Raw genomic sequence first — 26,855 nt, 5'->3', positions numbered from 1 at the left:
TTTTCCACAGCTAAGGAAAAAAATGCTCATTTGTGGGCATTTTCCATCCAGGAGCATCCTGTGCAAATGCATTGTTCCTCTTTGAATTCCTCAGCATATGGCATTCTGTGCTGTTAGAGTTTAATATTCTTTTCATTACCGATATCTAATACAGACAAGTCTTGAGGGTTACACAAAACATATGTGAGCCTAATTTGTTTTTACTGTGCCACATGGTTTTACTCCCTGCATCATTCAGTTTGTCTTTTTTTTTTTTTTAATCATGTGATCAGCAAAAACTTAATGCTATTTTTAAGCATGGTAAGAAAGTGAAAAACACATTTACTGTGACTGCAGAGGAAAAGGGGTGTAGATTCCCCTCTGCAAAAGTAGCTGTTACAGCGTGATAGCAAAATGACACTGCTGCTGTAAAAATGGCATTGCTTTGGCAGAGCAGTTTGTCAAAGCAGGAGAATTCCTGAAAATTCTGGGCTTGGAGTGATTGATTTGGCTGAGACAGATGAGAATGAGCTTCATAAATATGCAGATTTGAGGTGACAAGCCACCTTTCTGTGGGGGAGCTCACCTTCTTCCTGCCCTTCATCCTTCCCCAACCCTTCCTCATCTGACACCTCTCAGGAAAGGTGGGCATTAATTTATTGCATAAATCATCTTTAATGCTCCTTTTTACCCCTTAAATTATATTATGGCACCCACACTCCTAGGGGGGATACAGAAATATGAGTGAGTCCCTGCTGGTTGTGGGGCTGCTGGCATTCCCAGTGTGAGGAATCCATGCTTGGTTCTCTGCTCTGCAGTCGTGTCCCCAGTTGGCCACACAGGTTGGGTTGAGTTTATTTGGGAATTTGGGAGCCTGGGAACGAGCAGAGCAGGGAACAGAGAGGGTGGGTCACTGTGTCCTCTCTGCTGCTGGAACAGAAAGGCTGCAAGGGCAGGGTGGGGAGATGCTCACCCAGGCAGGTCCCTGGACATGGGGTTCTGTAATGAAATAACCAACACTGGAGCACAACCAGCCTGTAGGTGGATCTTTAGCCCAAATGTGAGCCCTCTGACCCTTAGTGATGGACACCATCAGAAAAGGAGAGCACATGTGGGGCAGAGGGAGAAGGGTGTTGCCCGCCATGAGCTTCCCTTCCAGAGGTTCTTGGCTGCAGGAGGCTCCTCCATTCCAGCACTGGTTGCCCCAGAGCTGGCACTGGGCTGGTGTGGCAGCACCATCCTGCTGCCAGCCCAGTGCCACATGCCTGGATCCTGCTGCAGCAGGTCAGGGAAACCTGAGCCCTGGCATCTGGTGCTGCCAGAGAGCTTCAGCCCTCGCCAAGCACAGGAAATCCTGGTGCTGCCACACGCCTCATCCTCTGCTCCCACACATGTGCCTTGTTAGCAGTGTCAGGAGCCTCCAGCTCGTGGGTGACTGCTAACCACAACCACCAGCATTAACCTCCTGCTTGGAGGTCATTTGCAACAACCCACAGAAATGCCTCAGAACTGGGCTATATTGAAAGAAGCTGGTGTGTTCCTGACATAATTAAAAAAAAAAAAAAATAGGCAGCTTTATTATTTATGTATTTGGGCCTTTGAGAATTCTGGAGTAGAGTAATAAAACTGCTGTGGACATCTGGAGCTTCCAGGGCAGGAACCCCAGAGCGGCTGTGGAGTAGGACAGCTCCATTAATGGGCTGAGGTCATGGTTGCTGCTCTCTGCTGCTCAATCACAGCAGTTGTGTGCATCCAGATGATCCTCTGGGGACCAAAGAATCCAGTGTGAAAACTGTCTCAGCATCCCAGGAGGAGCCTGGCCTGAAAGGTGGAGCCTGGAGCAGTGGCTATAAGCCAAGGAGGCATTAAATCCTGCATCACATAGCACGGATGGAAGGGCAGAACAGGATGCCCCAGCAACTTTCTCAGTGCAAATCAATCTGTTCCTTCCTTCTTTTTCCTAGATGGAAAACTCTTGAACCTGCAATCAAGGGTCACTGTGGGACTCCCAGTTTGCTCAGCAGAGGCTGGATGCTCTGGGGGACTGCCCCACACATCTGTGTCAGACACACCCAGCATAAAAACCCCACCATGCTGGGGAGCCTGGGCCAGCTGTGCCTCTGGGGATCACCCAGAACTGGGTGAAGAACCTGGTTCTGTGTCATGGAGCACATCAAAACCTTTGGTTGCACCCAGGGCCTGGCCTTCAACGGGTTAAGGGTGATTTGAAAGATTCCTTTTGTTTAGATTCATTTCAGGTTTCGTGATTTCTGTTATTGCTGCACCAAATCACTTGCAGGCTCTCGAGGTGGGGTGGGCGCTCGGAGAGCAGCAGCAGATGTGGGATAATTGGAAGCACAACAGCAGCCACAGCAAGTGCTGCCCTGCTCCTCAGGGCCCAGGGTGCCTCTGAGGCTCAGCACAGCCACTCTGGAAATTGCACTGGCCACGGGGAGAGCCTGGCAGGGGCAGGGCACGGCAGGGTGGGGTGCAGGATGTGGGACAGCAAATCTCTGCCCTTCAGTGGGTACTGAACTTCAGGCTGATGCTCCCAGCATCCTGGCTTGGCTTTGAGGTTGGATCATTCTGATTTTCTTTCAGTTCAGAAATAAAGCTGGAAAATATGGGAATTTCTGCAGAAAGGTGAACTCTGCCAGGAATTTGGTGAAGGAACAGAACCAGAGATCTCATGGGTGCTTCAGCAGATGGGCTGTGTGCTGGTGGGCAGGGAAAACCCCAGCATGACCATCCTGGGATGGGATGGGATGGGATGGGATGGGATGGGATGGGATGGGATGGGATGGGATGGGATGGGATGGGATGGGATGGGATGGGATGGGGGGGATGGGATGGGATGGGATGGGATGGGATGGGATGGGATGGGATGGGATGGGATGGGATGGGATGGGATGGGATGGGATGGGATGGGATGGGATGGGATGGGATGGGATGGGATGGGATGGGATGGGATGGGATGGGATGGGATGGGATGAGATGGGATGGGATGAGATGGGATACCATGGGATGCCATGGGTGGCACCTCTCCATCCTGTCACTTTGCCTGCAGCATGCACTGGCCTGCAGCCCCCCTGTGCCCATGCACCACTGTGACCTGCTCCAGCTCCCCAGGTGTGTCTGGTCCCACGTGGGATGGTCACCTTGAGGGCAGGCACTACCTGGGGCTGTGGGCAGCAGCACTGGAAGCTGTGAGAGAACTGTCCTCTCCCAGAGGTGAGTAAGATGCTCTGCTGTCTGCCAGCAGCTCTCCCCTGGGCTGAGGGCAGAATCTGCTCCTTCCCCCCCCTGCAGAGCTGCTGTGAAAACAGATATCCCTGCCTGGCAAAGCTCACCAGAACCTGCCTTATTCCCAAGGCCTGAGCAGAAGCTGCTGCTCCTCCAACACCTGCAGAGAGGCTCCTGTCAGGCTGGGATGTGCCTGTGCCAGGCAGAGCAGGGCTGATTGCAACGTGCCCCAAACCTGCTCCCTGTGCCCCCAGAGGGCTGAGAACCAGGAGGCCACACAAGGAAAATTCAAAGCAGCCCAATGCAATAACCAGCTGGAGCTGCAGGTGCTAATGAGATTGTGTGCTGGCTGTTGTTCCCCAGCCTGAATCTGTCAGGAGCCCTCTGGATCCCACCATGGCAACCTTGGCTTTAATGAAAGAATCTCTGCGTGGCACCGGAGGGCAGATTCACTCGCCCGGGGTCCGTGGCACTTGCAGAGTCAGAGACAGCCTGTCTCTCTGCACAGATTAGGCTGTGGGAATCTCTCAGGTTGCTTGGCACAGGGAAGCAGGGGAACTTCTGTGTGAAGCTGAAGAACGTGGTTCATTAACTTTTCTCACTCTCTCTTTGGGGCAGATGCAGAGCGTGTCCGGGGGTTCACACCCCAGGAAGGCAACAAGGCTCAGGGTTAATTAAGGAACTGACATTCCCAGAAAAGCTGCAGCCTTTCCTGGGAAAGCATCCTGGTGCTGGAAGCCACTGGTTTCCAGAGCTGCCAGTGCAGCCAGAAGGGTACCCAGAGTGTCCCCAGCATCCCCTGCCTGCCCCAGGGGGAGCAGCAGGTGACATCTCACTCCTCACTCGCTGTTGCTGTGCTGGGAAGTCCAATCCACCAACAAACCCCTTGTCATGGCTGGAGAAAACATGTGTGTCTGTGTGTGTGTCTGTGTGTCTGTGTCTGTGTGTCTGTTTGTCTGTGTGTGTCTGTGTGTGTCTGTGTGTGTCTGTGTGTCCATGTGTGTATCTGTGTAAGTGTGTGTACATCTGGGTCTGTGTGTGTATCTGTATCTGTGTGTGTGTGTGTGTGTATCTGTGTGTATCTGTGGGTACCTGTGTGTATCTGTCGTGTATCTCTGTGTGTATCTGTGGTGTGCATCTGTGTGTGTGTGTCTCTGTGTGTATCTGTGGGTACCTGTGGTGTATCTGTTGTATCAGTGTGTATCTGTGGTGTGTATCTGCGTGTATCTGTGTGTGTATCTGTTGTATCAGTGTGTATCTGTGGTGTGTATCTATGCCTCTGTGTGTTTCTTTGGTGTGTATCTGTGTATCTGTGGTGTGTGTATCTGTGTGTATCTATGGTGTGTATCTGTGTAACTCTATCTCCATCTATCTCTGTGTATCTGTGGCGTGTACCTGTGTTTATCTGTAGTGTATCTCTGTGTATCTATGGTGTGTATCTGCGTGTATCTGTGTGTGTATCTGTTGTATCAGTGTGTATCTGTGGTGTGTATCTATGTCTCTGTGTTTCTTTGGGGTGTATCTGTGGTGTGTGTATCTGTGTGTATCTATGGTGTGTATCTGTGTAACTCTATCTCCATCTATCTCTGTGTATCTGTGGCATGTACCTGTGTGTATCTCTGTGTATCTATGGTGTGTATCTGTGGTGTGTACCTGTGTGTATCTGTGTGTGTATCTGTTGTATCAGTGTGTACCTGTGGTGTGTATCTATGTCTCTGTGTTTCTTTGGTGTGTATCTGTGGTGTGTGTATCTGTGTGTATCTATGGTGTGTATCTGTGTAACTCTATCTCTGCCTATCTCTGTGTTATCTGTGGCATGTACCTGTGTGTATCTGTGGTGTATCTCTGTGTGTATCTATGGTGTGTATCTGTTTGTATCTGTGTCCATAAGTGTGTATCTGCATGTATGTCTGTGTGGATCTGTGGTGTATCTCTGTGTATCTATGGTGGGTATCTATGGTGTGTACCTGTGTATATCTGTGGTGTATCTCTGTGTGTATCTATGGTGTGTATCTGTGGTGTGTACCTGTGTGTATCTGTGTGTATCTGTTGTATCAGTGTGTACCTGTGGTGTGTATCTATGTCTCTGTGTATCTGTGGTGTGTATCTGTGGTGTGTGTATCTGTGTGTATCTATGGTGTGTATCTGTGTAACTCTATCTCCATCTATCTCTGTGTTATCTGTGGTGTGTATCTGTGTGTATCCATGTCTGTGTGTGTATCTGTATCTGTATCTGTGTGTATCTGTGTGTGTATCTGTGTGAATCTACGTCTGTGTGTGTATCTGTGGTTTGTATCTATAGTGTGCATCTATGGTGTGTATCTGTGTTTGTCTGTGGTGTTTATCTGTGTTTATCTATGGTGTGTATCTGTGTATCTCTGTCTATCTCTGTGTATCTGTGGCGTGTATCTGTGGTGTATCTGTGTGTATCTATGTCTGTGTGTGTATCTGTGTGAATCTGTTTGTGTGTGTATCTGTGGTATGTATCTGTGTGTATCTGTGTGTGTGTATCTGTGTGTGTCTGTATGTATCTGTGGTGCATCTCTGTGTATCTGTGTGTGTCTGTGTGTGTCTGTGTGTGTCTGTGTATCTGTATGTATCTGTGGTGTATCTGTGTGTATCTGTCTGTATCTGTTTGTGTATCTGTGCGTATCTGCGTGTGTCTGTGGTGTGTGTCTGTGTGTGTCTGTGGTGTGTGTCTGTGTGTGTCTGTGGCGTGTGTCTGTGGTGTGTATCTGTGGTGTGTATCTGTGTGTCTGTGTGTATCTCTGTGTGTGTACCTGTGTGTATCTGTGGTGTGTATCTGTGTGTGTATCTGTGTCTATCCATGTGTATCTGTGTGTATCTGTGTGTGTCTGTGGTGTGTGTCTGTGTGTATCTGTGTGTGTATCTGTGGTGTGTGTCTGTGTGTATGTGTGGTGTGTGTCTGTGTGTATCTGTGTGTGTCTGTGGTGTGTATCTGTGTATCTGTGTGTATCTCTGTGTGTGTACCTGTGTGTATCTGTGTCTGTGTGTGTATCTGTGTGTATCCACGTGTATCTGTGTGTATCTGTGGTGTGTATCTGTGTGTCTGTGTGTGTCTGTGTGTATCTCTGTGTGTGTACCTGTGTGTATCTGTGTCTGTGGTGTGTATCTGTGTGTATCTGTGGTGTGTATCCATGTGTGTCTGTGTGTATCTGTGGTGTGTATCTGTGTATCCCTGTGTGTGTACCTGTGTGTATCTGTGTCTGTGTGTGTATCTGTGTGTGTACCTGTGTCCATGTGGATGCACACGTGAGCACGTGTGTGTGTGCACGTGTACCCAGGTGTGCACACCTTCTCCAGACTCCAGGGGTTCATTTCTGTGCTGTCACCTTGGCCTCAGGGCTTGGCCACTGGGCCAGCACTGTGGGACTCTGGCCAGCCCAGCCTGCCTGGATTACTGAGGGCTGGAGGGAAATTCTGGAGCAGCGACAGGGAGGGTGATGTGTCTGCCCTGTCCTGTCAGAGCATGTGGTTCTTCTTCCAAAATCCCAGCACTTCCTGCAACCTGCTCCATTCAACCAAAATATCTTTCGAAAGAAATCTGGAAATAGACTCCGACAGTATCAAAACATCCTGTTTTGACATTTTCTGAATGAATCACTTTGATTTTTTTGTTTGGAATGACCTCGGTGCCTTTTTTTGGTGCAGAAATGGATTGTGTTTATCGACAAGTTGTAACCAAACAAAGTAATTGATTTTTGCCTCACTGAAACATCTCAACCTCCTCCCCCAAACCTTCTTTGAGGTTTGATTTGCTGTACCAGAGTATTTCTAAATATTATCATTTTGTTCCAGCTTAGAGCCAGATTTTGCAATCCTGAGTAGAGCCTGGGTCTGGCTGTGCAGTCCTGGGCACGTCCTGCTGGGACTGGGGCAGGACTGGGGGTCTCACCAGGGACACCCTGGCTTGGGGACACCTCTGAGCCCCCTGAGGTCACCACAGGCTCCTACCTGGGGCTGGGGGTGCTGGGGCCATGGCTGAAGTGGCTATTAGCACTGTTTGACAGCTTGTCAGGATTAGAAAGCTCATCCTAAAACCCTCCAAAATGAGCAGTTTGTGTGTGTGTGTGTGTGTGTGTGTGTGTGTGTGTGTGTGTGTGTGTGTGTGTGTGAGTTAAGCTTTTCTTCCCCAACCAGGAACAGATGTCTGAACTGGTTGATGAATTGGAAACATCTGAAACAACTTTCCAAGCCGAAGTACAATAAATATACCTTTCATCACGATCCCTGCAAGAGGGTTTTAGAGGCAAAAATCACTGAAGTGTTTAATATGGACCGTGGTGAAGAATCATTATAACAAATGAACCAAATTAAATGAGAATTTCTCCCCATTTTAGTGACTTTGCTGGGACTCCAGGTATCACCTCCTGAGCTGGCAGTGGGGCTCTGTCCTGCCAGCCTTCTCAAATTGCTCTTCCATGGTCTCATGCTGTCACCTCCCATAAGTGCAGGAGGATGGAGAGGTGGGGCCATCCCAGAGGGTGTGGGGCCCCAAAGGGCACCCAAGCTCTGCCCTGGCTGCATGGGCAGGAGCCAGGTGCTGCTGCACAGGTGCTGGCAGCTGCCATCTCACAGGACATTGGGATCCATGAACAGGACAGACAGAGGCAGATGCATCCCTGGTGCCTCTGGAGCCTTTCCTGATCCTTCAGCATCTGCAGAGGCTGCTGGAGGGGCCCCATCTCTTCAAACACTACCCCTGACACCTGCCTTGCCCCCTGGGCCACCAGTGCTGCCCCAGCCCAGCAGCTCCATGCTGGGTGGGATGCAGGGGGAGGCTCAGGCTGATCCCAGCGTGGCACCAGGGGCTCTGAGGGTGCCCAGGAGCCAGCCCTGTCCAGCCCAGGAGCAATCAGCAAAGCATCCTCGTGCCTCAGTGCCAGGAACATCTGCCAGAGCCTGCGGGCTGCCTGCCAGGGTTCAAGTGCTGCCATTGCAGAGCTGATCCCATGACCTACAGAGATGAGGATCTTTCAGCAGGAGCTGTCAGAAAGAGTTTATTTTTCCGTGTCTCCACTTGGTTTATTCCACTGAACAAAGTTGTTTTCTATTGATTTATTCTGAAATCATTTATTTTCCTTTAAGAAATAAAGCCCAGTATTTCTTCTTTCAAAATTCACGTGGGTTGCACAGGATTTGAGGGTCAGATTTTCAAGTGTGAGCACATCCACAACAGCTCCTGCCTGGGCCCATAACTTCTTTTGCACATGGGAACCTGATATGAGACCCTGGACTGGTGCTGCCAAGTGCAGGGAGATGCAACCTTGCAGGAGGCCTGGTGCTCCAGGGGAAATTCTCTCCCGCTCCCCTCCTGACTCCCCACCAAGGAAAAGACAGGTGTGAAGGGTTTCAGAATTGTCACTGAGAGCTGTAAATGTGGAAACAGAACTGTGAGACCACAGCAGGGTCTCTGGCTGTGCTCAGGAACCCACACTCCATCCCCTGGTCTGCATGGAGCTGCCAGTGCCTTCAAGCCCTGAGCCCCAGCTGTCACCATCACGTCGTCACCCTGATGGGAAAAGGTGGAAATGATCCTGTGGGGATTTATTGGACACACACTGACCCCTGCTAACACCTCACCATGGAGCCCTGCCCTGGAGAGAGCTCTGGGCCGTGGTGCCCTTGCAGTGACACCATGCCTGTCCCTGGGAGAGCAGGGAGCTGTGTTATATAACAGCTTTGCACAAATACTTTATAGGAATGGCTACAGCAGCCCCACAAGTGCTTTGAGCACAATGAGTCACCAGAACATGACTCACAAACAAAGGAGACACCTTTGATGTCTCCACTCCCCAGCTGAGCTGGAGGCTGGTGGGGCCTGGGGAGCTCTGGGGCTATCACAGATGTCCCTCATGGGACACTGATGCTCCTGCCACGCCACAGGGCTGTGGTGCCCCTCCCGTGAAGGAACCCTGGGCAGGGATCCACGGCCTCCAGCTTGCCTGCCTCAAACTTCCCTGCGGCCTGTTGGCCAATTCCCACCCATGGCAATGGATCAGCTTCTCCTTATGGTGGGGATCAGGGGCTGGGGGACTCGGACGTGACACCCACACGTGCACCAGGGCCTTGGAAGTGCTGCCTCAGGTGATTAGAGCGAGGTGCAGCCGGGCTCCAGGTGTGGGGGCTCGGCCTCAGCCAGGAGAACCGGCACAATCTGAAGCAACTTTCTCATTTAGGGAAAAAATATTTTGGAAGCCGCCACCTCCCTCCACTTGCCAGCAAGTTTAGAGTTTCATAAAGTCAGCCTGGTAATGGGTTACAAATGTACCTATCAGTTTTACATTTGTTTTCATTCAGGCTCAGCGAGTCTCCACCAGACCTGGCGATGGCAGGGAAGGGAAGGGCCCCCCCAGTCCCCTGCCCTCCCCGCTCCCCTCCCAGCACACCCACAAGTGAATTGTTCTTCCATAATCTAAACCAACACTTCTCTCCGGCAAATTGGATTTCGGTTAAACCCTGTGACTTATGTGCAAATCCTGACAGCAGCTCGCCTTGCGCAAAGCTCCCTGCGGGGCGCGGAGCCACCGCGGGCACCCGGAGCGGGGCCTCTGCAGCTGCTGTCAGTCTGTCCAGCCCTGATCCCGGGCACTGCAGCCCCCCATGGCCATCAGTCCAGCCCTGAATCCCAGGAACTGCAGCCCCCCATGGCCGTCAGTTCAGCCCCCGAATCCCAGGAACTGCAGCCCCCCATGGCCATCAGTCCAGCCCTGAATCCCAGGAACTGCAGCCCCCCATGGCCATCACTTCAGGCCCTGAATTCCAGGAACTGCAGCCCCCCATGGCCATCAGTCCAGCCATGAATCCTAGGAACTGCAGCCCCCCATGGCCATCAGTCCAGCCATGAATCCCAGGAACTGCAGCCCCCCACGGCCATCAGTCCAGCCGTGAATCCCAGGAACTGCAGCCCCCCATGGCCCCATGGCCATCACTTCAGGCCCTGAATTCCAGGAACTGCAGTCCCCCATGGCCATCCATCACTTCAGCTCCTTGATCCCAGGAATTTCAGCCCCCCATGGCCCCATGGCCATCAGTTCAGCCCCTGCATCCCAGGCACTGCAGCCCCCCATGGCCATCAGTCCAGCCATGAATCCCAGGCACTTCAGCCCACCATGGCCCCATGGCCATCAGTTCAGGTTCTGAATCCTGGGCACTGCATCCCCCCATGGCCATTGGTTCAGACCCCTGATCCAGGGCACTGCAGTCCCCCATCGCCATCCATCACTCCAGCCCCCTGATCCAGGGCACTGCAGCCCACCATGGCCCTGAATCCCAGGCACTGCAGCCACCCATGGCCCCATGGCCATCGGATCAACACTGCATCCTGAACACTGCAGCCCCCCATGGCCATCCATCACTTCAGCCCCCTGATCCCGGGCACTACAGCCCCCAATGGCCCTGAATCCCAGGCACTTCAGCCCACCATGGCCCTGAATCCTGAGCACTGCAGCCCCCAGGGCCATTAGTTCAGCCCCTTGATCCTGGGCACTGCAGTTCCCCATGGCCCCATGACCATTGGTTCAGCCTCATGATCCCAGGAACTGAAGCCCCCCCATGGCCCCATGGCCATCAGTTCAGGCCCTGAATTCTGGGCACTGCAGCCCCCTGTGCCATCCATCACTTCACCCACTTGATCCCAGGCACTGCAGCCCCCTGTGCCATCCATCACTTCACCCACTTGATCCCAGGCACTGCAGCCCCCTGTGCCATCCATCACTTCACCCACTTGATCCCAGGCACCGCAGCCCCCTGTGCCATCCATCACTTCACCCACTTGATCCCAGGCACTGCAGCCCCCTGTGCCATCCATCACTTCACCCACTTGATCCCAGGCACTGCAGCCCCCTGTGCCATCGATTCAGGCCCTGCATCCCAGGCACTGCAGCCCCCATGGCTGCTGCTGCACCCCAGATCCTGGTGGTGCACTCCTGGATCCTGGCCATTCTCCCCCCAGCTCCTGGGCACTGCTCTTACAGCTCTCAGGTATTGTACACCAGGTCCTGGGTGATGCACCCCCCATCCTGGATGTTGCACCCCAGATCCTGGCCAGCACACCCCAGATCCTGGGGGTTGTCTCCACAGCTCTTGGGCACCACTCTTACAGCTCCTGGGCATTGTACACCAGTCCTGGGTACATCCTGGATGTTGCACCCCAGGTCCTGGATGTTGCACCTCCAATTAAGCAGCAGAAAGCCAATCCCAGCAATGAGAAAAGCAGCAAAGCCTGAGTTCAAAGAGCCTCACGCTGATGTTGGAAATTCAGAATATAATTGTTATGTGGCATGGTGGGCACTGGCTGAGGTCATAAAAGTTAGCTTTTTTCCTGGCCATTATTGAATTTTTGAAGCTGTAATAAAGTGCAGTTCCCAGAGGAGTCAGCTGAGCAGGTCTTGTCTGGATCGTGTGAAACTGAAGCTGAGCAAAGTCACCCATTTCTAATTCAGTTACATGGTGATTACATGGGCTCTCAGCTGAACAGCAATGAGGGCTTGTATTTTCTGTGATGAATGAGCATTTTTAGTGTCTGAAGTAGCAGCTGTCACACAGCTCATACTTCTGCCAAGAAAGTAATTCAGAGGGGAAGGATAAATTTTAACTCAGCTTCTTTTTTATTTTGAGATTTAGGAGCAAAGATGAACAGAAAAGCCCCCAGTGCTCAGGACCCAGCCACACCCGGGTGCTGGGCCAGCTGTGGATGCTGCCACCACTGCACAGTCCCCTGGGACTTCTGGTGATGTTCCACACTTCACCCCAGCCCACCACCTTCCCATGGCCTCTGTCCATCCATCCATCTGACCCAGACGGACACACAGCAGCTCTGGGGTTTGTTTGCTGCAGCTCCCCAATGCCTGAGCAAGAGCTTCACGAGAAGATCCTGAGCACTCTGGGTCCCCCACGATTGACTCTGCTGCCCAGAGCTCTCTGATGGAAAAAAAAATCTATTTAATTTTGTCGTCTGTTAGCAATTTAAGTTGAAGAAGTGGTGCTCAGTTCCATTGTTTTCAGCCCATGATGTTCGTGTGAGAGGTTTCTTTGATTCAGGATGCTGCAGTGCAGGAAGGAACTGCAGGCACTGTGCAACAGCACGTTGGTGAAAACACAGATAATTGATCAGGAGCTGATTGCAAGCAAGATACCAATGTTGTTGTTTATTTAAAGGGATGTCATCAACTTAAAATTCATGTTTAATTTGCCAGTTAATTTGCATGCTGAAAATGGAAAGATTTTGCACTGAGTCCAAGAGAGTGAGATCAGGAACGGGTGGTTTTCCCTGTCTCACATCTCCTTCACTTTATTCTCTTGGCTGCATCTCTGCTGTATTCTGCACTCCCTCAGAGCACAGACCTCGTGGAAGCACATGCTGCAGTAAGACCAAACACACAATGCTGTGCATGGTCTGTGTTCAGAGCTTCCCCAGCACCAGCACTGCCCTCATGGCATGTCATACCTGGCACTCAGGGCTGGGGTGCCCAGCAGGAGCAGCTGATTGCAGCCAGCTCCCCAGAATCCCAGCAGGCTTGGGGTAATGGGCAGTTTTATCCTCCCCCTCCTCGCTCTGAATTGCATTTCTGGTTTGCATTAATCAGCTTCATTGTTCTAATCAGAATATCTAAAACACAAGCAGCAGCGACAGCGTTTGGCTCTTGGCACTGGCTCTGGGTGTGGCAGGGCAGGTGCTGGGAAACTGCAGCACTGCAGATGCCAAGTCTTGCTCCACATCCTCCCTCCCCAGTGTTGGAATCCAGGAAATTCCTCTGACTGCCCTGGAGGGCTCAAGCCCCTGCCAGGGGGCTCAGAGACAGAGACCCTGGCACAGAGCCCAAGACCCCTGTGCCTTTATTTATGACTCATGGGAAAAATTACCAACCTAATATGAAGATCACCAAGCCACGACAGTTTGAATAGAATGACAGTGAATTTATCAGGGGGTGAAAAATGGATTTTTGGGGTTTTAGAATGGGGGTTCAGGAGGCAATATGGAGGAATCTGGATGTGTCCAGCCTTCCTCCTTCTTCTTCTTGGTCTCCATCTTCTGCTGTGATGGTGGCATTTTTGGATTGGTTTAAGGTAGAAGCACACTGTCTAACACAGGTGATAGGTATTGGAAAGTTATTGTAAATAAAGTACAGGCAGTTTTTAGTATAAAAAGATAACACCACTGCCTCATAAGGTGGCCAGTGTGCCTCAACCCGACCTGCCAGACAGCAGGTCAGAGAAAGAATGCTATAGATAAGAAACAATAAACAACCTTGAGAATGAGGACAGAAGAATCCTGATTCCTCCTTCGACTGCCGGGCTGGGAAAAAGAGGCTTGTACATATCTGTGACCAGCAGAGATTCTGAGACCCCAGCACTGCTGGGAAACTGCAGCACTGCAGATGCAACCCTTGGTGCCCATCCTCCCTCCCCAGCAGGCAGCTCTGCAGCCAGGCAGGGAGAGGAGCTCCAGGAGCCCCTGCAGGTGCAGCAGGATGGGCCAGGAGCTGGGTTGTGTGAGGCTGAGCCCTGAGCCCAGCACTCAGCACAGCTCTGTCCTGGAGAGCTGCAGAGCAGGAGCTCAGTGCATCCACCCGGAGCACATCAGGGCAGCCCTGCCAAGGCTCTGCTCTCACAAATGGAACCCACGCTGGGCTGGCAGCTCCCTGTGCCAAGAGGCTGCTGATGGGTGACCCAAGGCAGTGCTCACGATCTGGTGCTTTCCTGATTTCACCAACCTCCTCCAGCAGTTTATTGATACCAGAGCAGCTGCTGCCCAGAGGAGAGGTCAGTCTTGCTGCTGGCACAGGGCAGCCACAAAAAGAGATTTCCCTGTGTCACAAGGAGCTCAGCTTTCCTGTGCTGCTGGTTTGGGTTACAGACCAGCTTCTAGAAATGCAGCAAAACCTGTACCCACTTCTTGAGGCATTGCCACCAGCAGCAGCTCCTGGAGACCTCATGGAGGAAGGAAGCAAGGATGCTCCACCAGCACCGTGTCCCCCACATGTCATGTCTGTCATTATTTATCCTGCTTGAAGTGTCAGCACAGACACTGGTATAGCACTTAAAGTTCTGAACTTGGCCCACAAACTCTGCAGTGACATTAAGCAAATCTGCCTCTTATTGTTATTTATCTGTTTAACGAGCAGCAGGGACAGCTCCATAATTGAGGTCAAGCTGTGTTGCACTCAAAGTAAAACTCATTGCAAACTCTCTCTGAAGTGTCATCATTTTCAAAAGAAAACTCCTTCTGAGATTTTACAAGAAAACTTCTTATTTAGGTTGGTACTTTCAGTGGAAATTTCCCTGAAGGGGAAGACTTTATATCCCAGGATCAAACAAAATAAATCCTCTCAAGTTGTGAAAAATAATGACTAAAAGTGTCTATTAATCCTGAATAAAAATGGCTGGGTTTTTTACTAGCTGTCCTGCTAGCTCTGAAGAGGCAGAGCAGGGGTGGAGGCAGAGGAGAGGAGCACGTGTGGAGGCAGAAAGGGTCACTGGTGTGGGCAGAGCTGTGCAGGGGGACCCAAGTGAGCTGGGTGAGATGAAGCTGGGCATGGAGGGACACCAGGATCCTGACAGTCCCACCAGGGAGATCGGGGCACCCTCAGGGAAAGTCAGAGGAGCACTGCAGCACACTGAGCACACTGGGGCTGAGGCAGCTCCCACGCCAGGCTGGGGTGTCTGGTGGGACCCCACGGCTGTGGCAGGGCAGTGGTGGGCATGAACTTATAACTGGGGGTCTGGAAGTGAGAGATGGGCATGAACTGGGGGTCTGGGAGTGAGAGATGGGCATGAACTGGGGGTCTGGGAGTGAGAGATGGGCATGAACTGGGGGTCTGGGAGTGAGAGATGGGCATGAACTGGGGGTCTGGAAGTGAGAGATGGGCATGAACTGGGGGTCTGGAAGTGAGAGATGGGCATGAATTCTCGCCTGGGTGTCTGGAGCTGGCTGGGAGCCCACGGGCAACAGTGGTGGCCACGGGACAGGCTCCCCTTGCCCAGCCAGTGGCGACTGTCCCATGCACCGGGGACTGATGGGGGTGAGCTCACATCTGGGTGTCTGGAAGTCAGTGATGGGCATGAACTGGGGGTCTGGAAGTAAGAGATGGGTATGAACTCACAGCTGGTGCCATGGAAGTGGCTGGGAGCCTGCAGGCAGTGGCGGTGGGTGCAGGACAGGCTCCCCTCACCCAGCCAGTGGCGAGTGTCCCATGCATCAGGGACTGATGGGGATGAACTCACAACACAGTGTCTGGAAATGAGAGATGGGCATGAACTCAGATCTGGGTGTCTGAAGTGAAAGATGGGCATGAACTGGGGGTCTGGAAGTGAGAGATGGGCATGAACTGGGGGTCTGGAAGTGAGAGATGGGCATGAACTGGGGGTCTGGAAGTGAGAGATGGGCATGAACTGGGGGTCTGGGAGGGAGAGATGGGCATGAACTGGGGGTCTGGGAGTGAGAGATGGGCATGAACTGGGGGTCTGGGAGGGAGAGATGGGCATGAACTGGGGGTCTGGAAGTGAGAGATGGGCATGAACTGGGTGTCTGGAAGTCAGTGATGGGCATGAACTGGGGGTCTGGGAGGGAGAGATGGGCATGAACTCACATCTGCCTGTCTGGAGCTGGCCGGGAGCCCGCGGGCAGTGACGGTGGCCGTGTGTCACCCAGCCGGTGGCGAGTGTCCCACGCACCGGGGACTGTGGGCTGTCCCTGCCTGGGAGTGACAAGATGAATGGGCTCATTAGTGCAGCTTTCACTGTGCTGCCTGACACGCGCTCTCGTGCTTGTACACAAGTGGCGAGCCCCGGCTGCCGTGCCAGAGCTGATTCATGTGTCAATAAACAGCGCGAGGGAAGCGCTTCTGCCTGCCAAAGCAAACAAACAGGATCGTCCTGCTCAGGGCTGCAGCACCCCTGTGAAACCAGTGGCAAGGGGCACTGTGATTCCCTGCTCTGCCAACGACCCCATAGCCGTGGGACAGCAGCTCTTGGCAGGTGTTAAAAACAAGAGCAGGCTCCCGGTGCTAAAGTGATTTCAGCATTTATTACAATAAAAGAAAGGCCCAAAGCAGGGCCCAGGCCGGGCAGGAGCGTTCCTGTCGAGGATGGAGCAGCGATGACCCCGATGGTCCAGGGGAGCAGCACAGCTTCCCTGGGTCAGATGCCCCTTTTTATCCTATTCTTTGTCCCTCTGGATTGGTTTCTGTTTGTATCCTCCACTTGCATGAAAGTTTTAGGCCTTGATTGGCCCGTGACAGTTCTGTCCAGGCTGGCTCATTTCACTTGGGGGGTGGTGCACTTTACGTGGGTGCAATTTCTTATAACTGCCCTTTTAACCCCTTTTACCATAACCAAACTAACAGTACATGTTAAAAACGAGAGCAGGCTCCCGGTGCTGAAGTGATTTCAGCATTTATTACAATAAAAGAAAGGCCCAAAGCAGGGCCCAGACCAGGCAGGAGCGTTCCCGTCGAGGATGGAGCAGCGCCGGCGCTGGGGCTGCTCAGCAGCGATGGCCCCGATGGTCCAGGGGAGCAGCACAGCTTCCCTGGGTCAGATCCCCCTTTTTATCCTGTTCTTTGTCCCTCTGGATTGGTTTCTGTTTGTATCTTCCATTTGTATGAAGGTTTAAGGCCTTGATAGGCCATGACAGTTCTGTCCAGGCTGGCTCGTGGTGCACTTCACTGAGGTGTGTTATGGTACCTTGAGTGCCTTATTTCTTATAACTCCCCTTTTAACCCCTTTTAGAATATAATAACCAAACTAACAGTACGTGCTTAACAATTATCAACTATTTTACAACAGTTTCTAACCTATTTTTAACAGCAGGTGTGGGGCACCCTGGCCCAAAATATCCCTGCTCCCAGAGGGAGAGCACATTCCTCTGCCCCTCAGTGCCAGACACCTTACAGCCAGAAGTGGAAAGAGATGGGGAATGCGTTGTCTGATGGTAGGTTTATCAATAAAAAGGAATTATTGGCCTGTATCCCTCCTGAAACTTTAATAAAAATCAAATGATAGTTTCGTCTTCTTTCCTTTTTCATTTATTTCTAATTCAGACCTGTGCTGGGATCAGATCAAGAATGTTTTTAACCTTTCCAGCAGGCCTGGTGGAGGCATGCCCAGGAGCAGGATGGGCAGGAGGAGACTGCCTGGGCTCTCCAGCACCGTGGCACCCCAAGGACAGGCACTGGCACTGTCCCATGGCCCCTGGAGCTCCAGCCAGCCCTTTCAGCACGCAGTGTGCTGCTCTGAGAGCCACACACTGAAGCACATCAGCTGATAAAATGGCTCAAGATTTGGGTCCTTGCACCTTGAACAAATTCAAAAGCACAGGTGAGAAGTGCAGAGGTGCTGGGGCAGACAGGGGTGCTGGGTGAGCCAGGTCAGGGCACTGACAGAGCTCTGCTCCCTTTAACACTTCACCACCCCAGAGCCTGGCCATGCAGACTCTTCCAGATCAAATTCCACACAGATTTGGTGGAAACAGCTGGATTTGCCAAAGGATAAAGGAAAGTGTTTTCCATTAACACATCTAACACCCCGTCAGAGCAGCTCTGGCTGCACACAAGTGCTAATGAGATTTCACTGTGACACCACAGGAGGAGAGACAGTAATTGGGGCATTTTCTCTTCCTGCCTAGAGTGGCTGAATTAATTACTGGAATTAATCCTTCGGCAGGAGGCAGAAGCTCTCTGGTGAGGGGAAGCAGGAGGAAATGAGCTGGTCTGGTGTGATTATCACCTGACTGAGGACAGGTGCAAGCCTAGGTGATAACAAACGTGCTGTGGGTGGCCCTGCTGGGGCTGTGGGGCGCTCTGAGCAACCTCAGCTCGTTCTTTACTTCATTGAAGGCTTTCTGTGTGCCATGCCTGATGTCCAGGGAGCACCTGGGTGGGCAAAGGTGGCCCTGGAGGAGGTGTTGGCCCCCAGGCTGTCCCAACACCACTCATGGGGGATTTCCCATCCTGACACTGCTGTTTGCACCCCAGGCAGAGCCCGTGGGAGGGGGATGGACTCTGCAGTCCTGGCCCCATGGAGCAGCTCTGGCTACCTCAGGAGAGCTCAGTTCCTAAGGATGTGCTGGAAAGCCTTCCCAGAGGATTGCAGCAACAGAGAGAAATATTTCTCATCTTAGCAAATGAGAAAAGGGAAAAATAAGGTGAGTGAATGTTTTATTTAATGGACAATTTAATTGCTGACATCTGTGATAAAAGCTGTTTTTTTCCAAACTGGAATTTGTTTCTATCTCAGGATGAAGCAGGGATGTGGGGGCAAATTCTTTGGAAAGTCCCTTTGAGTCTCATCCAAGGAGGATGGGGAATGAAATGTGGCACATGTTAAACATGTAAATGAGGTACTGATTTACTGATTTATCTGTTTCTCGCATGAGATCTTCCTTGGCTGCATCAAAATTACTGTATTATTTATAAGTCTTAAACATTTAAAATTAGATGTGTGGTTTTAAAACAAAACATCAAAACCTTAATGCAAACCACATTGTTTCAATAAGAAATTAGATTTAAAGAAAGCAAATTCAAAAAGTTTCTGTGCTGGATCAAACCTGCACCTCATGTGGTTCACATCCATGCTGGACCTCTTCTGAAGGACTCGGTTCTCTTTGCAATGATTTGCAACAGTGAACTCAAAATAAACAGATCTGGTTTCATTCATGGAATATTTCCTTGTTATTGAAAAGCATCATTTTCTGCACTGTCCCTTGACATTTCTTGGGGAATCCTGGAGCCTTGCAGCTCACTGGAGGCACCAGGACACCCCAGTGGAGCCAGCAGCGTGATGTGCAGGGAGCTGCTCTCCTGCCAAGGCCTTGGGAGCTGCTGCTTCACTCTCCACGGACTGTGACAGCCCCTCCAAGGGTACAGAGCCTTCCCCTTGCCCTTGCTGGGCTGCTTGAGAAAGGGTTCAGAGGGATCTGCAGAGCACCATCACCCTCTGAGTGTCCAAAAGCGAGATGAAGTGTGAGGAGCACTGCCAGCAGCCCCTGCTGTTTGCCACTCGTGGGGAGTGGGCTCCTGGAGCCAGCAGAGCTGCACCTGCTGAGGAGATGGAAGGGCTGAAGCTGCTCTGGTCACTGAAATTATGATTATTGTGATTTTATGATATTATTAGTGTGAATTATGCCTCTGAGCACCATGGCTTGAGAGCCCAGGCACCTCCAGCTTCTGGCCATTCATGCCACTGTGTGCTCTGCAAACAGGGCAGAACACTGATGCCTCTCACTCCCTTCAGGGTCATTGCCCTGGCATGGCACCCCATAAACGTGTCAGCAGTGAAACACAAACCACATGGCAGTGAACCACAGCCAGTGCTGCACCAGCTCGTTTGCACTCCCTCTGTAATTGCACTGGCAGTGAGCATTATGTGGAGGATGGAGGACTCTGGGGCTCCACAGCACAGGACCAGGCTCACAGGGCAGGGGGATGTGCTGTGGGCCGTGCTGTACCTGTCCTGTCACTTCACAGTGCTCATGTTCCCAAAAAGTGCAGCTCTCTCCCCACGAGGCTGGGAAGGACCAACACCCCTGAGCAGGACAGGCCCCCTGCCCAAAGCCAGGCCTGGGGCTGGCAGCAGGCAGAGAGAGCGTGGCATGGAGCTGTCCTGCACCCTGGGGGAGCAGAGACCAGGGGCTGTGGGGCTGTCCCACTGCTGGGGTGCCAACAAGGAGACAAAAGCCACCCCAGAAACGAGGAGTGGGGCAGGAGGCGAGCCGTGGCTCTCTGTGCCACCAGGCTGCCATCAGATCCCAGATGTCACTGCCTATTGTCATCCTGGGGTCCTGTGGCAGCCTCTGCCCAGTGGTCCTGATGGGCTTCTTTTATTTGTCACAATGAGTCAGCACTACCCTCTGCAACTCACCCTCCATGCTGCTCAGCCCTGGGGAAGCTGGAATCTCACTGGAGGACAGGAAGCATTTGCTAACACCACATTTAATGCACATTTTTCTGAGAGCAATGGAGGAGCTTAGGGGGAAAGCATGAACTGCAGGAATTGCTCATTTCGTTTCCTGTGGTTTCACCATTTTGTTGCTTACCAGTTTTGCATTTCAAAAAGCTTGTGGTTTCCCTGCAGCCCTCGCTGAGGGGAGGAGGACACAGTAGCACTCTGAGCTGACATGAGATCACAAATAAAAATAATATGATGGCAACTGGCGTTCTGAGCTGTGTGAGAAAGAAACCCAGCCCCTCTCTGGCTGCGTGTGGCCAGGTGAGGCAGCAAAGCAGAACCCCCAGCAGCTCACCTGCAGTCTGGGGGGATGCTGTGGGTGTTCCCATCCAGGGGCACGCAGCCCATCCCTGCTGGCAGGGCACACACCAGCCATGGGACACAGGAGGGGGCACAGGGTGCCTGTCCCCCCCTCTTTGGGCAGGTTTCTGTCTCACTGGGGCCAGTGCAGAGCACTCCTGAGCCTGAGGGGGTTCTCAAGTGGGTGTGGGTTCTGCCCACCCCTGGTCTGGCCCATTCCCATTCCATTCATGGCTTGGAACTTGACCTGTGCTACCAGAGTTAAGTGAGTGACCCAGAGAGAGATTTGTCCTGTTCAGCTGATGGGCAGCCCAGGGATGTCAGCAGGGTGAGCCCCAGCCCCAGGCCTCGTGCAGGAGCAGTGCTGGCACACGTGGAAACATGTCCCCAAGTGCCTCTGGAATGATCCACAGATCACAGGGACTACACACAGTGATGGCTGTGAACATCCTCCTCTGCAGACTGCAGAGGAGTCAGCTTGTGTTTACTGAAAGTAAACTTTCAGAGGTAAAGAGAAGCCCATTGGTGAGAAAAATAGTTTTGTGAGCTCAGAATTTATAGCCTGCCTCCATAAAGCTGTCCAGAATCTGTGGATCTTTCCTTCAGATACTCATGTTAAAATAATTTTCATTCTGTTAAATGAAAAGTGCTTTAAGTTTGGCAGGGTTGTGCTGCTCATGCTCTCACCACTTCATAAATAATACTTTATAATAACAGCTCAGAATAAAACAAAAAAAAAAAAAAAAAGGGAAGGGGGGGCAAGGTCTGTGCAGAGCTCTCCTTGTCTGCTGTAAATACCTCTCGTCATGATGTCAGCTCTGACAGAGGATCTGCCCAAATCACTTCCACATGTGGAGCCAGGGGCTGGGCTTTACCTGGACTTTCCACTCAGTGAGTAATGTGGCTCGCAGTCCTGGCAGCATTCTCGGCACTCAGAGCTGCAGACTCCTCTCTACTTTCCTGTGAACCAGTTACTGATACTGGACAGTGCAATTTCATCAAATTCTATTTCCCCCGAAACTTTTTCATCCGCTACATAAAAATCACTTCACACTTTCCTGAATGTCTCCCATACGATTTAATTCAAACCACTCAGCCACAGGAGCAGGAGAAGGATGAGCACTCCTCATCCAGACAGAAACCAGAGCCCTGTCAGGCTGCAGTGAGGCGGCCTCAGTGCTGGGAAGGCACTGAAGTGAGTGTCAAGAAACAAACTTCTTGCAGCAGAAGATACATCCAACTGTTTGAGGCTTACTGCAGCATTGCAAAATGGGCTCTGTGGCCTGAGGTGCCCTCCTCGTGCCCTGCAGGGTGCCAGCAGGGCTAGGGGGCAAGCAGAGAGGGCTGGGGTGCCCAGTCCTGCCCAATTCACCTGGCAGGAGAGGCAGTGCTTGGAGAGATGAGGGGCTGGGCAGATGGTCAGGGATGAACCTGGAGCACCACAGCCTCCAGTGTCCCCCCACAGCTGTGCCACTCTGTGCTCCCACTGGTCATCCCAGCAACCATAAAATAAAATAAATAAAATAAAAATCCCAGGACCCATAAAATAACACTTTTAATGACCCTTAAAAATTGTTCACCAGCCCTTGAAGGGGCTGAATTAATGGAGCCATGGCCTGGGTGGCCAGAGCCCAGGGAGAGATGTGTCCTGGCAATGCAGATCCTCCAGGGCATGGAGCACAACCCCCCCCCCAAAGAGCTTTTCCTCCCCTCATGGCTCTGCACCCCTGGTTCCAATCCCCCTGCTCTGGGAAGTGCTTTGGGGACACAGCTTGTAGGAAAAGCTCGGTAAATCCGAGCCCAGCTGAGTCCCTCCTGCAGGAGGACACGGCCACATGCAGCAGCTGTTAGTCACATCCCTTTGTCTGTCTGTCGGGTCTCAGCAAGCCCAGCTCAGGGAGCAGAGCAGGCATGAGAGAGCAGAGAAATTCAGCCAAAATCCTTGAGAGCTGTGCCTGGGATAACCCCTCAACAACATCTCGCTGCAGCAAAGTGTTTCTAGAAACATTTCTTGCATTTGTCTGTGTTAAAAACAGGTTGGAAACTGTTGTATAGTAGTTGATAATTATTAAGCATGTACTGTTAGTTTGGTTGTTATATTGTAAAAGGGGTTAAAAGGGAGTTGTAAGAAATAAGGTACTCCACGTACCATAATGTCACTACAGGACACCAAATAACACAACATGGACACGCTGCTCTTTCAGGGTAAAAGAGAGTTTTTTCATTTCTGACTCCAACATTTATAGATTTCTAAAAGTGACAGTGGATTGGAGGGTGACAGTGCCACCTCTCCAATGACACTGGACAAACCAACAGTCCATCAGATTTCTCCTCCTTCATAATATGATGCAAAACAAAAAGTTATTTACATGAAGTGTGTGAGAAAGTTCATTACAAGAATATAAACATCAGAAAACTCAGAAAAACTTGAAAAATCAGGGCAACACCATAATACACCTCAGTGAAGTGCATCATTCCCCAGCGAAACGAGCCAGCCTGGACAGAACTGCAATGGGCCAAACAAGCCCCTTAAACCTTCATGCAAATGAAAGATCCAAACAGAAACCAACCCAGAGGGACAAAGAACAGGATAAAAAGGGGCATCTGACCCAGGGAAGCTGTGCTGCTCCCCTGGACCATCGGGGCCATCGCTGCTCCATCCTCGACAGGAACGCTCCTGCCCGGCCCGGGCCCTGCTTTGGGCCTTTCTTTTATTGTAATAAATGCTGAAATCACTTCAGCACCATGAGCCTGCTCTCATTTTTAACATGAACTGTTAGTTTGGTTATGGTGAAAGAGGAGTTATAAGAAATAAGGCACTCAAGGTACCATAACACAGCTCAGTAAGTGCACCATGAGCCAGCCTGGACAGAACTGGGCCAATCAAGGCCTAAAACCTTCCTGCAAATGGAGGATACAAACAGAAACCAACCTAAAGAAACAAAAAACAGGATGAAAAGGGGCATCTGACCCAGGGAAGGCAGTGGGGCCATCACTGCTGAGCAGCCCCAGCACCATCACTGCAGCATCCTCGACAGGAACGCTCCTGCTCAACCCAGGCCCTGCTTTGGGCCTTTCTTTTATTGTAATAAATGCTGAAATCGCTTTAGCACGGGGAGTCTGGTCCCATTTTTAACAGTCTGGAAGCACCACAAGCTCTGAGCCCCTGGGGAGCTGCTGTTCCTGAGCCCTCCGAGGCACTGTGGGCGCTCCGGGCAGTGCCACCCCTGGGGGAGTCTCCTAAATGGGGACAAGGACACCCCAGGCTGGTGGAAAGGAGGCACCCAGCTGCAGGCTCCCTTATCCAGCCCTGGCCCCAGCTTTTGTGTTAGTGGGAGGGAAATCTCTGAGGATTTGGCTGGAAGCAGACAATGATGCCATGAGCAGAGTTTTTCTCAGTGCCAATGAGTCTAACCTAATAAAAGGGGGAAATTTCCACTGACCACAGGGGAGCGGGATGGTTGAGACGGAAAAAAGAGGTGGAAAATTATTTATGACAGTGTAATTGCATTTGAGACAACTTGTATCCAGCCAAGATTCCACAAGAAATTTAGGAAAGAACAACTTTAGGTCAATCTGATTTTTTTTTGTCCTGTGTGTAGGGGGGTGGAAACTTCCCTTTTGAAAATTGGGCTCTGCAACCATATAAGAACTCATAATCAAAATTAATGTGGAAAATAAATTGCTGGCTGGCATCCCTGTCAGTGACGGGCACTCTCTGCAACTCTGCTGCCCTGAGACAGCAGCACGTCCCAGCGTGCCCAGCCCTGCCAAGCTGGCATCTTCCCCTGGTTCCCTTAAAATCGGGTTTTATTGTGCCCAGGGCTGGAGGGAGGAACAAAAGGATGCCAGAGCTGTGGGCAGGGTGGCAGTGGCGAGGCAAGGAGGGGCCTGCTCACACCCTGGCCCAGGGCAGCACTCCCCGCTCTGCTCCTGGCTGTGCCTCATCCTCAGGGGCCCCCAGTCCCTCTCTGGGGGCTCTTCTGGAGCAGTGGGGTTTCATGCCCAGCAGACACTGAGCCACTCTCCCTGTGGCCTCCTGGAGCTCCTGGCACCATCAGCTGCTCCCTGGCCAGCACGAGGGCTCAGACCTTGAGTAAATGATGAGTATGGGATGCTCTGTGGCTCCTGGGCATCACACTTCCAAGTTTTCTCTGCCACCAAGGTAACCAGAAACCTTCATTTTTTAATACAGGTGAGACTTGATGAACTGCAAGAGCCTCTGGAGTCCAGAGTTTGGAAATTTCAGAAATCCCACCAGTTCCTGGAAAAAAAAAAAAAAAGTATCATTTTTACAGCCAGAGCTGTTTGCTCTCTTCAGCAGAAACCTGGGCTCAGGGGAGTTCTCTGTGCCAGCAGGGCACTGAGAGGTTTCCAGAGCTGTTGCCTCTGCACAGAGGGATTCCTAAGTTTTAACCTGGCTTTGTTGGGGAATGTGCTGCTAATTCCAGTGGTAATTTTATTATGTGTCATTTCCCTCCATTATTTGGTTCAAAAGATGAAGACTAAACGTAGATTTTTAAATTATCCAGATTTCAGATCTTGCCTCTGGGAAAGCTTCAATCTCATCTTTTGTTTTCATTTCTGGATTTTTGCAGGTCTGCAAATGTGTTTGTTTTAATAATGCAGCTGCAGGACAGATTAAAAAAAATCAAGCATTGCTGGCATTTAATATCTCTAATCCAGCAGTAAGACAAGTCTGCCGATGGTTTACTTAATGTTCAACAGCCTTTTCTGATTAAGCAAAAGGTTTGAAGTGATTATAGTTTATTTACAACAAAAGTGGACTTAAATGAGAGTTAATTCCTCCCCCTCCTCCCTCATTGGGCCGGGTGCCAGTCACCATGTGTCTGCTTCACTCCCTCCTCAAGAGCATCCACAGAAGCCACGGCAGATGTTCCCATCGGGCTCTCCAAGAAGAGAGGTCCCAAGAAGAGGTTCTCCTCCAGGAATGGAGGTGCTCCTGGGGCCCCAGCTCAGCCTGGCACTGTCGCAGGTGGGAGCCTTGTTTGTTTCCCTGTGAAAGGTCCAGAATTTCCTCAGCTGATATTGCATGAGGAAATTTTAATTTCAAGCACCAGCAAGTTTTATTTTCCTGTTTGTTAATCAAATAAGCTTGAAAAGCAAAGGGTCAGTGGGATGAGCAGTGGCAGCAGCCCCTGAAGCTGGAATGTCATGTCCCACCATGGCCCTGTGACCCAGAGAGATGGCAAGAAGGGGGAATAAAGAAAGAGCAGGTGAGTGCTGGAAATGAGGAGGCAAAATTCACTCCCAAGAGATGCAAAAGCTAAGGAGATTCTAAAAAAATATTAAGTGGATTTTGGTTTGTTTTCTGGGCAAATTACTTCCACGAGAAACTTGTGAATGGGTTTGTTTTCAGTAGACATCAACATTTGCCATTGTATAAAAAAGCTGGAGGGGCAGCACCCAGGGGCTCTTCCCAACGACTCACCTGGGACTCCCTGACACTGCCAGGTCCTGGCTCCACCTGCAACACCTGCCACAGGTGCAAGGCACAGCTGGGGGCTGGGACAAGGGCATTGTTTGGACACTGATGGCCCTGGCTGGGCACAGAGTGCTGGGCACCTGCTGATGGCAGGGCTGGTGCTCGCTGGAGCAGACCCCTCTCAGCCAGGACCCCCCTTCCCAAAGCGCCTTCTCCCTGGTGGGTGGGTGGGTGCATTTTCATGTTGGGTCTCAGGTTTTCTGTGCTTGAAATGGCTCCTGAGGTATCAGAAAGTCTCTTTTTTCCCAGCCCCATGACTGAAGAAGCCAAGATTCATCAGTTCTGCTTTTCAAGGTTGTTTTCCTTATCTATGACATTCTGTCTCTGACCTGCTGAGGTCTGTCTGGCAGGTCAGGTTGTGGCACAGTCCCTGCCCTTGGGGTGGTGTTGGCTTTTTATACTAAGAACTACGTGTACTTAATTTACAATAATTTCCCAATCCCTATCACCCATGTTAGACAGTCTGTCTGTACTCTAAACCAATCCAGAAGTGTCACCACCACAGCAGAAGATGGAGGACAAGAAGAACAAGAAGAAGAAGAAGGACTGGACATGCCCAGATTCCCCCATCTTGCCTCTTGAACCCCCATTCTAAACCCCCAAAATTCTACTTTTTCACCCTGTGACAAAATCACTATCATTCTACTCAAACTCTTGTGGCTTGTAAATATTCACACAGAGTTGGGAATTGTTTCCAAGGGCTAAAATGGAAGGCACAGGTGTCTTTGACTCTGTGCCAAGGTCTCTGAGCCCCCTGCCAGGTCTCGAGTCACCCAGGGCAGCCAGAGGAATGTCCTGGGTTCCAACAGCTGGGAACCTGGAAAGTCTCAGACCTGCCTCGAGCACCTGCAGAGAGTGA

This window comes from Haemorhous mexicanus, chromosome 27 (assembly GCF_027477595.1).
Source record: "Haemorhous mexicanus isolate bHaeMex1 chromosome 27, bHaeMex1.pri, whole genome shotgun sequence".
Classification (NCBI taxonomy): domain Eukaryota; kingdom Metazoa; phylum Chordata; class Aves; order Passeriformes; family Fringillidae; genus Haemorhous; species Haemorhous mexicanus.
Note: the sequence above shows the minus strand (reverse complement) of the source record.